The sequence below is a fragment of the Andrographis paniculata genome, unplaced genomic scaffold, assembly GCF_009805555.1.
Source record: "Andrographis paniculata isolate CXL003 unplaced genomic scaffold, ASM980555v1 Contig60END, whole genome shotgun sequence".
NCBI lineage: Eukaryota > Viridiplantae > Streptophyta > Magnoliopsida > Lamiales > Acanthaceae > Andrographis > Andrographis paniculata.
This window is the reverse complement of record NW_026137596.1, coordinates 7,437,254-7,449,671: the sequence shown is the minus strand read 5'-3', so window position 1 is coordinate 7,449,671 and position 12,418 is coordinate 7,437,254. Positions and strand designations below refer to the sequence as shown.

General features: G+C 32.1%; 1 long non-coding RNA gene across 2 annotated transcripts; it reads right to left on the bottom strand.

The window, feature by feature from the left end:
• Positions 1 to 432: 432 nt before the first annotated feature.
• Positions 433 to 3,103, bottom strand: LOC127259764 (uncharacterized). 2 transcript variants are annotated; one of them, XR_007840570.1, is made up of 3 exons: positions 2,862 to 3,103; positions 2,208 to 2,277; positions 433 to 697 (listed from the first exon to the last, which is right to left on the bottom strand). It is a non-coding gene; the product is annotated as an uncharacterized LOC127259764 (long non-coding RNA). The 2 variants fall into 2 exon arrangements; XR_007840569.1 differs by lacking the exon at positions 433 to 697 and adding an exon at positions 728 to 1,419.
• Positions 3,104 to 12,418: the final 9,315 nt, after the last annotated feature.

Here is a 12,418-nt window from a genome sequence, read left to right as displayed (position 1 = left end):
AAACCGCTACAAATGGTCATTTTTTGTTATAAAAAACTATTTCTAATGATTTTGTACCGGATTTTGTCCGGTGCATATACTCAAGCTACCAAAAAAGTCTTTGTACCAACTTTTTTCGTTACAAAAAGTGGACGGCCAACGCATTTCTTAATCACTTATTGTAACGATTTTTGTAATGCGAACTTTGAATTTTTGATGAATTTGTAACGGATATTTCTCGTAATAAAAGAACCGTTACATTAAATGTTCATCCATTTGTAACGGCACTTGTTACGGTATAATTTTTGTTACAATAGCTTATTGTCAGAAAACTAATCAAAACAACATTAAAAATTTTCGTAACGGTATTTGTAACGACCACAATTTCGTAACAAAAAAAAATATTCTTATTCTTTCAATAAAAACCTGTACGATACGAAAAACATCCCCAAACGACATTACAAAATATAAGAATATTACATGAAATATTAATTGCACTAAGTACGCATTGTTTAGGAACATAACTACTTCGCAATTCGCCTAACATATACGACAAAGCATAAAAACAAACATACAAAAGAAAGTAGAAAATGCAAGTTCAACCAACGGAAAGGAGGTCAACATCAATCCACAAACAAAAGTTAATCATCATAGAATCACGGGCCACACCGCCACACCCCATGCAGCGTCAAATTGGCAGTTACGGGCGACGAACAAGCTGCAAACATAGTGCAAAAGTATATAATAATTTAGTTGAGATGGAGCCTATCTCGATGACACAAATGTAAAAACAACAAAGAGCGCCCGGTTCACCAGGTTCTACCACTGCAGTGCCCAATCATAGTCAAAAGAAGAGTTTGATCCTGGCTCAGAAGGCTGATCGTATTACTACAGAGTCAACTTGAACAAGTATAATTTGACCCGATTTTAGGTGTATAGAACAACATAAATAGAATTATAGCATGGACCCTATCTTGACGACACCCGGACCAACATCAATACAATGACACAATTATAGAACAACCAACAGTATAATCAATTTATTTGATGCATGTAAAATCTGTTTGTTTAAACAATCAACTTAAACATGTATCGATTCAACAACAACATTTAATTGAGTGCAAATGTATCCAAATACCAAACACTTTGAATTATAACAAAAAGCAAAGCGGTTGGGGGATAAAATCAATTCACCCACCAACATCTACAATAATCTTTAATTATAAACATATATGCTCCCCAACAAGACCATATGGAACAAACAGTTTCCGGCTGAGTGAACATTTTCCATCTACCATTTCAATCCAACCTCGAGGTTTCACCCAATAATAGCCAACCAGTCATCTTTGTCATTTCTCAAACTGGGGAATGAAATATAGCTGACTTGGGTAGCTTGCATCCTAAGTATGAAAGGTTCATAACTGCGTAACAGTACTCATGCTGCACTTATGTTTTGGAGAAAAAACAAATTTTTAGAAAGAATTTCAAAAATATTTATGAGCAAGAATGGTTATTAGAGAAAATAAATACACCAAGCTAAATTGGATTTCTCTCGTAAGCATGCAATACACATTTTGATCAAATATAATTTAGTAAAACAACAATTATTCTCAACATATTCAAAAGCTAATTTCAATACATACAACCATTGTAAGTAGAATCTGAAACAAATTTAAATCAAATATTTAGCCGTAGATTTGCAGACAAGTAATGTCCCAGCTAATTTAAACTATAAATTATGAGGGAAATTAATACATTAATAAAGAAAAAAAATATATATGTAGTGAACATTAAATGATATGAACAAGAGCAGACATAACTAGGGATGAGAAGAAAATGAGAATCTACAACAGGAATACAATAGTTCATCAGTCATGTTATTTTTCCAAATGCCCGATTCCAATCCAGGATCCTACCTACAATGTAATCTATAAACAGCCCACACACAAACATCCACGCATAATAAATAAATAAATGACTATTAGATTAGACTATTATTATGCAGAGCACCAAATACACAACTATTCAAGTCAAGAATAGTTTTAATTGTGAAGCAAACAAAAGACACAAATGATTTATTTGTGCAGCAAACAACGCATTCAAAATATGTATTACAAAACAAATGGATTATAAATTGAAACAGGGGGTTTCTTTAGAATTATTTGATAAAAATTTATATTATATGGATACAATGTTAATAAGCACTGGAACGAGTAATTTTCCATTACCATTGAAGCCGGGAAATTGAACAGCTCCACCATTCACTAGACATACTTAACAAATTCCATCCATGGAAACCTGAGAAAACAACCAAAAACTACTACTCATGACATGGTTGATCCACACATGTCTTGATTCGAATCATAAAGTTACTCACAACTAAAACAAAAAGCTTTTAACTGTATTATTTCAGAAAGAAAAGTTTTAATTGGAATGTATTTTGCTCCAACATTCATAACAATGAGATAAAGAGTGCAAACACTACAATTGGAAACCTTCGAGGGATGCCAAAAAATACAGCATCCTATGAGAGATTTCAGGAACTCGAAAAGGTATGCAATTTGTATCATTGAGCTAACCACCACCCAAAAAAATAAACTCATAAATTAACACCAACACAAACAAACAATAAAGTAAATAAAAAAAACAACCTGGATCATGAAAAAATCAACACGAAAATGCCAAATTAAACAGATTCAAAGCTAGAGAAGGCTTCACCAAGTCTCATTTTTTCAAAATAACGGAAGCTGCGATCGTCACCCAACATTTAGCAAAATAACAAAACAAAAAGAGCAGTGGCACAAAAGAAAATACTACTAAAATTGCCTCAATACAATAAACTAAAACAATAGAATGAAGAAATCATATAAAACGTGGCTTACTGTCGGCGGGCAGGGGCAGCTCGCAGTCGACGAGTCAAGAAAGGCCGCAGCGGAGCACGGTCGACGGTCGACGGTCGAGAAAGGCGGAGGCGGCGCGGTTCAGGGGTGCGGTACGGATAACTTAAAAGAAGGAAAATGAGAAAGTACGGGAAGAAAAAGAAAAGTGAAAAAGAAAAAAGATGAAAGAATGAAGAAGCAGGAGAACGAACAAGACGAACAAAGAACGAACAGAGGAGAGGAAGAAGCGGATGCAGGATGGGGCGTGTCTAGGGTTTCTTTAGAAGTCTCAATTTTAATTCTACTTTTTAATTGTATATAATAATTTTAATTTTAAATAAACAGTTATTTTAATTTCAGTTAGTATATATTTTAATTTTAAATATTTTTGTGTTGTACACTTTCAAAGGTGTAAAAATACTTTACTTTTCAATCCTTTAACTGTCATAACATTTTTTTGCTAAGCCCATCTCTAAGTAATTAATGTAATAACTAAGAACACCTAACATATTTTAGTTGACAATGATGCATAGAACAATTGCAAATATGCACATAACAGTTGCAGATCTAAAATATTGCGTGCAAATAGATGGATTAAGCAGCAAATTCAAATTCACATACATCATTAGGTACTGTTACATAGGTCGTAGCTTTAATTTTACGATATTTATTCTAACATTGTATATGAAACTCATTATACTCCGAATCTATATGCTCATAACAAAACAAAATATAGATATATTCTTACATATCCAAAGAATGCAGAGCACGTCCCAGACTCACCTCGAGTGGTGTCATCACCTTATTGATCATCGATTTCTATTTATTAAACTTGCAATTTATATGAATGTATCGATGAAAAATGTGATGCCGTAATTAATACTCCTTGACGTGGAGCTTTGTCTTCAAATGCAGATGCCTAAACCTGACAGACGTGACTTCACTGAGGATTCCTCGGCCATTTTTGCGTCATTTGCAAATTAATTGATTAATTAAGATTTTTGTAAACAGAAATTAGTTGTATATATATATATATATTTATTTATATTTTCCATCAATTTAATTAGTCCTGGAGCATGTAGTCTCGAGTCATTATCAAAAGATGGCCTTAGCCATATATATCTTTCTACGTTAGAGCCATTTCATATGGGCCAAGGTCAGGACACCGACTGCCCAAATCAGCGCTAATGTTACCTCAACCCGCGAAGTTGTCATTCGAACAACCAAATTATGGATAAAGCATCATAGTAATCATCAAATTTAAACCGGTAGCAACCCCTTGCCAAAAGATATATGTTTCTGACGAAATTGTAATTGTCTAGCTTGCAAACATACTCGAGCAGGATCATCCCTCAAACATAATCTTACAACTTTGTCCTCACATTATTCGCTCAATACTAGCAATAACAAAGAGTACATTGCCATTATGGATCATTTTTATTTTTTCAAAAGACAGTTGATTTTCATTGAGGTTTTTGCGTTTGTTCTGGTTAGATTTACGGACACCACGACCACATCACAACTAACATTTCTGCTGCATTAGTAGAAATCTCATCCCTTGTTTGTGCCTTTTCAGTTTTTAAAGATGGCACCTGTAAGTCATATGGAACATTCCGTTCGATGAATCGATTATCGTCATCGTGTCACTCTCCATGGACGCTGGAGCTTGGAGGTCTATATCCAACGGCGCCTTAACACTGACCCTTTCTCTACTAGACTCTGCTACCTGAAGATCTTTGCAATCATTAGCAGAGGAGTTCTAATCAATGAAGACTCGCGCGGACACAGGCACCCTGATCTTATTTCTCCAGATTACCGACATTCAGTTCGTCAGCAGAAACCTGATCTGGTTCGCAGGCTATGTTTATGTCGATCATTCTCTCCAATCTTTCAATGTTAGCATTCTTCCCTTTAGGCTGGGAATCAAAGTTTTCTGAAGTCGAAGCAATGGATGACAGCTTGATTTCTGGAACAACCGTTTCAAATATGGGGAACCCAAGACGCTGCTTCACTGTTCGAGTCTCAGCCTCAACGATCTCCTTTTTTCCTGCACTTTCGGAGCCACTTGAAACCAATGCACTCTTCAGAGTAAAATACTGATAGAGATCCCCAGCATTCAGATTAACACGAGTCAGATTATCTTTTCTGTCCTTGTTAAGATCTTGCATGATCACAACCTCGTCTGAATTTTGCAACACAAAAAGTTTAGGCTTACCATCCAATCCAGTCAATGCTTTAAATATTCGTTGAAATATTTCCTTCATACCCAAAATCAAGATCAGTCCACTCAGACAAATGAAGAAATATGCTCCAAAGTCAAGATATATTTCCAATCTCCAGCGGAATCCTAATTCAACTTCTCTTATTTCATCTCTCCAACAAAAGTATAAAAAACCAAAAAAATAAAATAAAAACAAGAAAATCAACTATTCATGAGGACATTGAAAATGAAACCAGCAAATTCAAATAGATAACCCTAATCCGGAGAGAGTGTGTGAAAAAGAAGTAGGGGCGGACGGATTTATGGGAAGACGAAAGAACGAAACCCTAATCATCACTTTCATTCTCTTACTTTATTATGGTTCCCATTATCCTTCCCGGTTTATGTATTTTTATAACGTTGAAAAGAAGTTTCTAGATATTTTATATTTTTTTCATGCTTTATAATATTTATTTATTTATGTCACTTTATTCTAGATTCTTCTAGTCACTTAAACAATAATAATAATAATAACAATAATAATAATAATAATTATTATTATTATTTACTTTTATATAAATAACAATAACAATAGAGTAACTTCAATTTTGAAATTATCCGTTCATCGAAATAATCTAATATACTTTTTTACCTAATTTTTTTATTACTTTCAAATCACCTAAAAGTTTCAAATCACACGGGTGGAGGTACACTACCAAAAAATCCACTATTTGTAGTTGTTACACTGTTCGTAACAATTGGTCTTTTACAAAAAGTGGGTTTTGTTATGCTTTTTGTTGGAACAAATTTTTTTATATTGGTCAACATTTTTTTATTTGTTTCGACAAATTATCCGCAACAACTATAATTATGACGAGATAAGGTTTTATATATATTTATTACATATGCCAAACCGTAACAAAAAGTCAATATTATAATTATAAATAAAATAAAAATAAATATATATTATATAAGTTTAAAAAAATATATATTAAAAAATAATAAAATTTGAAAAGAGTGGCTCACACTTTAACAAAATTCCCAGCAGACTCCCTATACTCACAGCGAAGCTCGTCGACGTTGTACTCCGCCCTCTGCTCTACCGTCGCTGGTCAAAGCTTGTGCTTCTCCTAGTTATTGGTGGTGTGAATCTTCCTGCCCACGATGTTATTCTCACGATATTGAAGAGTTATTAATAACCTAGGAGTTTTATTGTATAACTATGAAAATTGATTTTTAGGTTTTTAGTGTTCTTAGTTGTTGGATGATCTTCTTGTAGAAATTAAAGGGTAAATTGTGAGTTTGTATTTCTAATTTTCTTAGATAAATAAGGTGCATAGGTTTGTACCAATAGGTTTTCTTAAATTGAGTGTCTCATAATTGAATAATACTCATTTCGTCTATATTCATTTGTAGAATTAAGTTATTGAACAACGAGGTGGTGTACTTATGACTGTTCGAAAATCAAATATTAGGTAATATACGTAATTGGGTTTTTTGAATTTTTGTTCTTGTAATATTTTATTATTTGTGATTTCATAAATAACATTGGTAAAGTGTTTTTTCAATGTTTTGATAGTTTTTAAAGTGTGTAAAGTAATAGAAAAATCTTAAGCCTTCGTTGATCATTCCAATAAGAGCGGCTATTTTATCATTACTAATAATATATAAGATATTATTATATGTTAATTTAAATAAATGATTAAAAATATATGGATAAATATATATACGAAACAAAAACAATGAATCGTACTGTATTTGGAAAACAGTTTTTGGAAACACGGTATATATCTCAATATTTCAGATTACCTTTTTTATTAAATTTTTTTTATTCCGTATTTGCCTTTAAAATTAATTAATTTTTTCATATATATTAATATATTTTTTATTATACTATTTATTAGATATTTGAATATTTTCTTCTAAAAACATATGAATTCACTTTTATAAAAATTTGTAAATTTGTTAAAATAAAGATAGAAAAAAGTATTAATATTATTAATTCATATATATATATTTTTTATCACATAAATTTTTATTAAAAATGAATATATTTATTTAAAATTATAAGTTTAACAAAAATAAATATTAATTAAAAAGTATTATAATAAAAATACATATACTAATAATTTTTATTTTTTTGTTTATACTATATTTAATGAAAAAAATATATTTTTCAATAAAATTACATTATTTTTTACAAAATATTTAAAAAATAGTAAAAATAAATATTATAAAAAAGTCTACCCACCGAAAAGCTTAACTAAATATTTTTAGAAGATATAAAATATCCTTAGTTGAAATTCTACGTATAAACAACTAATACAAAACTGCTGTTTTACCAAATACTTTAGCAAAAACAGCTAATATATTCAGCTAAACAAGCTAATCGAATAAGCTAACAACTAAAAACTAACGCTTAATTGCGAAACATTCCCTAATCCACTATTGCATGATATAAAAAGTAAAGAAGAATCTAGAATAAATTAGCATAAATAAGTAAAGATAAATAAATATTAGAAAACATTAAAAAAATATTGAAAATCTAGAAACTTCGTTTCAACATTATTAAAATAGGAAAACCGTGAAGGAGAAGAGCACAACATAATTGAACCGTTGACAAGGCTTTTCTTCTTTCTTCTTCCTAGAATCCCCCGAGCCCTCTTTCTCTTTCACATACTTGCGATTAGGATTTTCTGTTCAGATTTGGCTTGCATTACTTCTATGTTGTTGACATTCTTGTTTTAGTTTATTATTTAAAGAAAATAACAGCAGAGATATTAAGTTTTCTAAATAATAATTCACACAACATTCCAACTAAATGGTCACGAAATACCGCGTTGAAAAGGTATCAATGTTACAATATCTTTACGTTGTTAGCACTTGAGTGGTAAACTATTTTAAATCAACACTAGATATGCAACATTTATTGTTCAAGAATAAATAAATTTTTTAACAAATATCATGGATATCACAAACATCATACTTGAAATTATATCTATGATGTTCCATACAAGAAGCAAACAATAGTAGAAGTTGAATTGAATAATTTGGTTTTAAATTTTGTTGACTTGGTTAATATATTTTCATTGTATATAGATATATCTTACATGTGTTCTATTGATACGAACAAACATGTTCCGACATTATTTTAAAATCTTATCGTTTGATTTCTCATCAATGGTTGAATGCCTTTCGTCTACATTTCAATTTTCAAATCACCTTGGAGCCTTGGGCAGCCGCATCATAAAATCCATTTTGCTACGACTTGTTGATTCTCAACCCAGGATTAAACCTTGAACTACAATTCACTTGCCACTTCATACAAAAAGGCTCTTGGCTACGACAAGCATACCGAAAAGTGAGGGTATCTCAAGTGATTGAGGACCCTACCTTAAAAAAAAACATGTTCTGGATTTTGCAACACAAAAAGTTTAGATTTACCATCCAATACAGTCAATGCTTTAAATATTCTTTGCAGTATTTTATTCATACACAAAGTCAAGATCTGTCCACTTAGACAGATGAAGAAATATGCTCCATGTGGTGCAGTAATACGATCTATTTCCAATCTCCAGCCAAATCCTAATTTCACTTAATTTGGTGCCTCTTATCTCATTCGTCTTCTCTTATTTCATCGCTCCAACAAAAGCATCCGAAACAAAATGAGTAAAATAAAACAAGAAAGCAACTATTCATTAAAAACTGAAAATTAAAATTCAGAGAGTAATAGAGAACTAAGCCAGCAAAATCCAAACACATAACCCTAATGCCTAGTCGGGACAGAGTGTCTGAAAAACAAATAGGAGTGGACGGATTTATGTGAAGAAGAAATAAGAGAACCCGAATCAATGGTCCACGACTCTTAGCTATTTTTATACTATTTTTCTAGATACCTTTATTTTTTTTGTCATGTTTTATAATATTTATTTACTCTAATTTATTTTAAGATTCGTCTGCACTTTGTATATTATCTAGTGTATTTACTTTTAGATATTATTTAAAAATAAAGTAACAACAGAGAAAAAGAAGTGACTTAAAAAAAATAATAATCATAATAATGGAGGTAACTCCAATTTTGAAATTATTGGTTCATTAAAATAATCAAACCTATTCTTTTACATAGTTTTTTTATTAATTTCAAATTTGCCTCAAAGTTCCGGACACTCTCAAGTTATTTTTATATATTTTTTTTCATGTTTTATAATATTTATTTACTTAGGCCAATATATTTTAGATTTTTCTACAGTTTGTATATAATCTTTTCTATTTTCTCCGAGAATAATTCATACAATATTGCAATTCGATACTTTGTTTTCATTGTGAAATGATTTGAATGATCATAATAAAAAATTGTATACTCAATACAAAAATAACGAGTGTGTAAAATATTAATTTTTTTTAGAATTATATTAGTCTATACCAAACAAGCAAACCAAATGTCTTAATTAATTAATAATAATAATATTGGAGGTAACCCCAATTGCGAAATTATGCATTCATCCAAATAATCAACCTATCACAAAGGGACCCGCTGTCTGACCACCTCGACCGGGACCAACCCGACACCGCCAGAGACTTTCGACACAAGGCTCATCCGCAGGTCACAAGGTCGAGCCCACCACAACAACCAATGCCCAATGCCACCCAGTCCACTTCACCATCTAACCGGGCTCTGATACCACTGTTAGGACTGCGTCAACTCAACACTAGTATGATATTGTCCGCTTTGGGCTAAGCCCGCACGGATTTGTTTTTGGATATCCTCCAAAAGGCCTCATACTAGTGGAGTTCAGTTGGGACTTAAAAGGTGTCGAATTTTCTTCGCAAGTTGTGGGACTTGGGTTTGCACCCCAACAATCCGCGGAGGCAGAGTACATTGCTGCGAATGAAGCAGTTCGAGAAGGAGTTTGGCTCAGAAGAATTTTGAAGGATTTGTTACAGAGAGTTGATGGACCCACTCTAATTTTCTGTGATAATATGGCAGCAATTTCCATGACAAAGAATCCAGTGTTTCATGGAAGAACAAAACACATCGAGCTCAGACATCACTTTATCTGTACAAAGGTGCAAGAAAAAGAAATATTTCTGGAGCATGTTAGGACCACAGCACAGCTTGCCGATGAACTCACGAAGGCAGTCACCGAAGAGAAGTTTCAATAGTTCAAGAAAGATATTGGAATTACAAATTAAGAGGGGGTGTTATATATAGTTTGCAATCCCAAAATAAAAAGAATAAGGATTCCAACGCACCAATTCTCAAGGCAGTGAAGATTCAAGAACAGACTTTTACTATTCTCAATGTGTTAATAAATTTTACCTACTACAAATAATTTTCCTATAAAATACCCATGTAGTATGCGCATTTGAAAAACAAGAAAGCATCAACGTTTCTTTCAAATAAAATTTCTCTCTACTATAATTCTCTTCCACAACTCCTTATTTCCAACAGCATGCAGGTATCTGAAGATCAGAAACTTTTGAGGGAGAAAATCCTACAGCTAAGTGCAGATGCGGACATTGAAGGTTTGGAGAAAACACTTTCTGAGGAGTCTATCGTGAAATTATTTAATGCAAAGGAAACCAGAAGCTTAATCACACCACTGTCTGCATTTATCTCATCTTCTTCTCTGATTTCCCCTTCTTCTAGTAGCTCAGACAAAGAAGGTGAACCAACAGCTGTTGCTACAGAGAGAGTAGAGTCCGTATTCATATTCAGGGATGGGACAAATACAAATGAAGTCAAAAACATTGCATAGCATTTCAAAATATCCTGGGAAGAGTTTGGACATGAAAAATGCAGTCATTGTTAATGAATATGTCCATGGAGAACACATTGCCCTTTTTTATGATCCCAGTTTGCCTGGAAAATACCTAATTTACATTGTTAGTGAACTTTCGTCTTCTTTCTTTTATTTGTTTAGTAATGTTGTATGTTGTTTTGTTTATTTCTTTTTATATATTTATTAATTATTTTGGTCTATTATCTAATGGTTCTTAATTACCACATTTTAATAGCTTGCACCATGACCAGGAAAAGTGGAAAGAGAATATAATGGAGAATGCCTACTGGGATTGGATTATTGAATCTATCAAACAGGATAATCCCGACTACAGTCATGTACTGAAATTGATGACAAAAGTGCGGGACGAAATCTATGTAATGGTTCCCCAGAGATGGAAGCAGGAAGTTATTGAAGATATCAACTTGGAAAGCCTTTCTCGGGTGCAGAACTAATTGTTTTGGTTTACCTATTGATCCAAGCTTTAGTATCCTTTTTATTTTTGGACACTAAAGCCAAATCACATTTTCTTTGGTTATTGTACTCATAGGTACTGAATTCAGGCAGCATAGATTTTCAGTATATATTGCAGAAGCTCTCTGCTGTATATATCTTACACCTCTAACGCCACAAAATATTTTGGTTTGTTATACTATATGCATTCATACACATATTCTGTGCCTTCTATAGCATCATTCGTCATCCCTACCTGGTTTAACACGAGATCTTGTCTGTTGCCGCAGAGACAGTTGGATCCGGTTTAGAATGCAACGGTGGCGAGATAGATGTATTGAAAAGGTTAGGCTTGACGAGGCTGGTAATGAAGGTAGCCGCTTTGACACAAGGACAGCTACCTAAAAATGAGCCTTAATCTTGCCAGACTTAGAAGTCGTGAAATCTGGAATTCAAATGATTAGTGTAATTGCAATCAGCAAGCAATCTGATCTCTTTCATGAATTTTACTTCCAGCATGGTTGTATCTTTATTTTCTTTGTATTCTTTCGAAGAATTAAAATTTGGATTGTTGATTTAATTGTTTTTCTCATTTTTCAATACGAAATTCTACTTTTATAGCTATAGCTAATATAATTTTGCTACAAAATCTTTTTTTTTTTTTGCTAAAATTATTTTGCTACGAAAATTAAATTTCGCAGGTAATATGATTTAGCTAGAAAATTAGAATTTTGTAACTAAAGTTCTTTTGCTATGGAATTATTTTTTTTCTTTGTAGCAAAAATTATTATGCTATGAAAAGTTTACATTGTACTAATTTTTTGGCTTTAAAATCTAGTTTTGAAGCAAACACTCTTTTGCTACAAATTTTGATTTTTGTAACTAAAACCCTTTGGCTAGGAATATCATATTTTCGTTGCTAAATTTGTTTTGCTACAAAATCAATGAAAAATATAAAAAACTGTCAGCAAAGAAATCACATTTCGTTATTGTAAAGGACAATGGCGGACCTAGCCAGACTCTAATACTATGTCGGATGTTGAACGACCTTGTCACCTAAAATCATAATATATACATATTACTTTTAATTTTACTGCACAAAAGTTTTTATAATGCAATCGAAA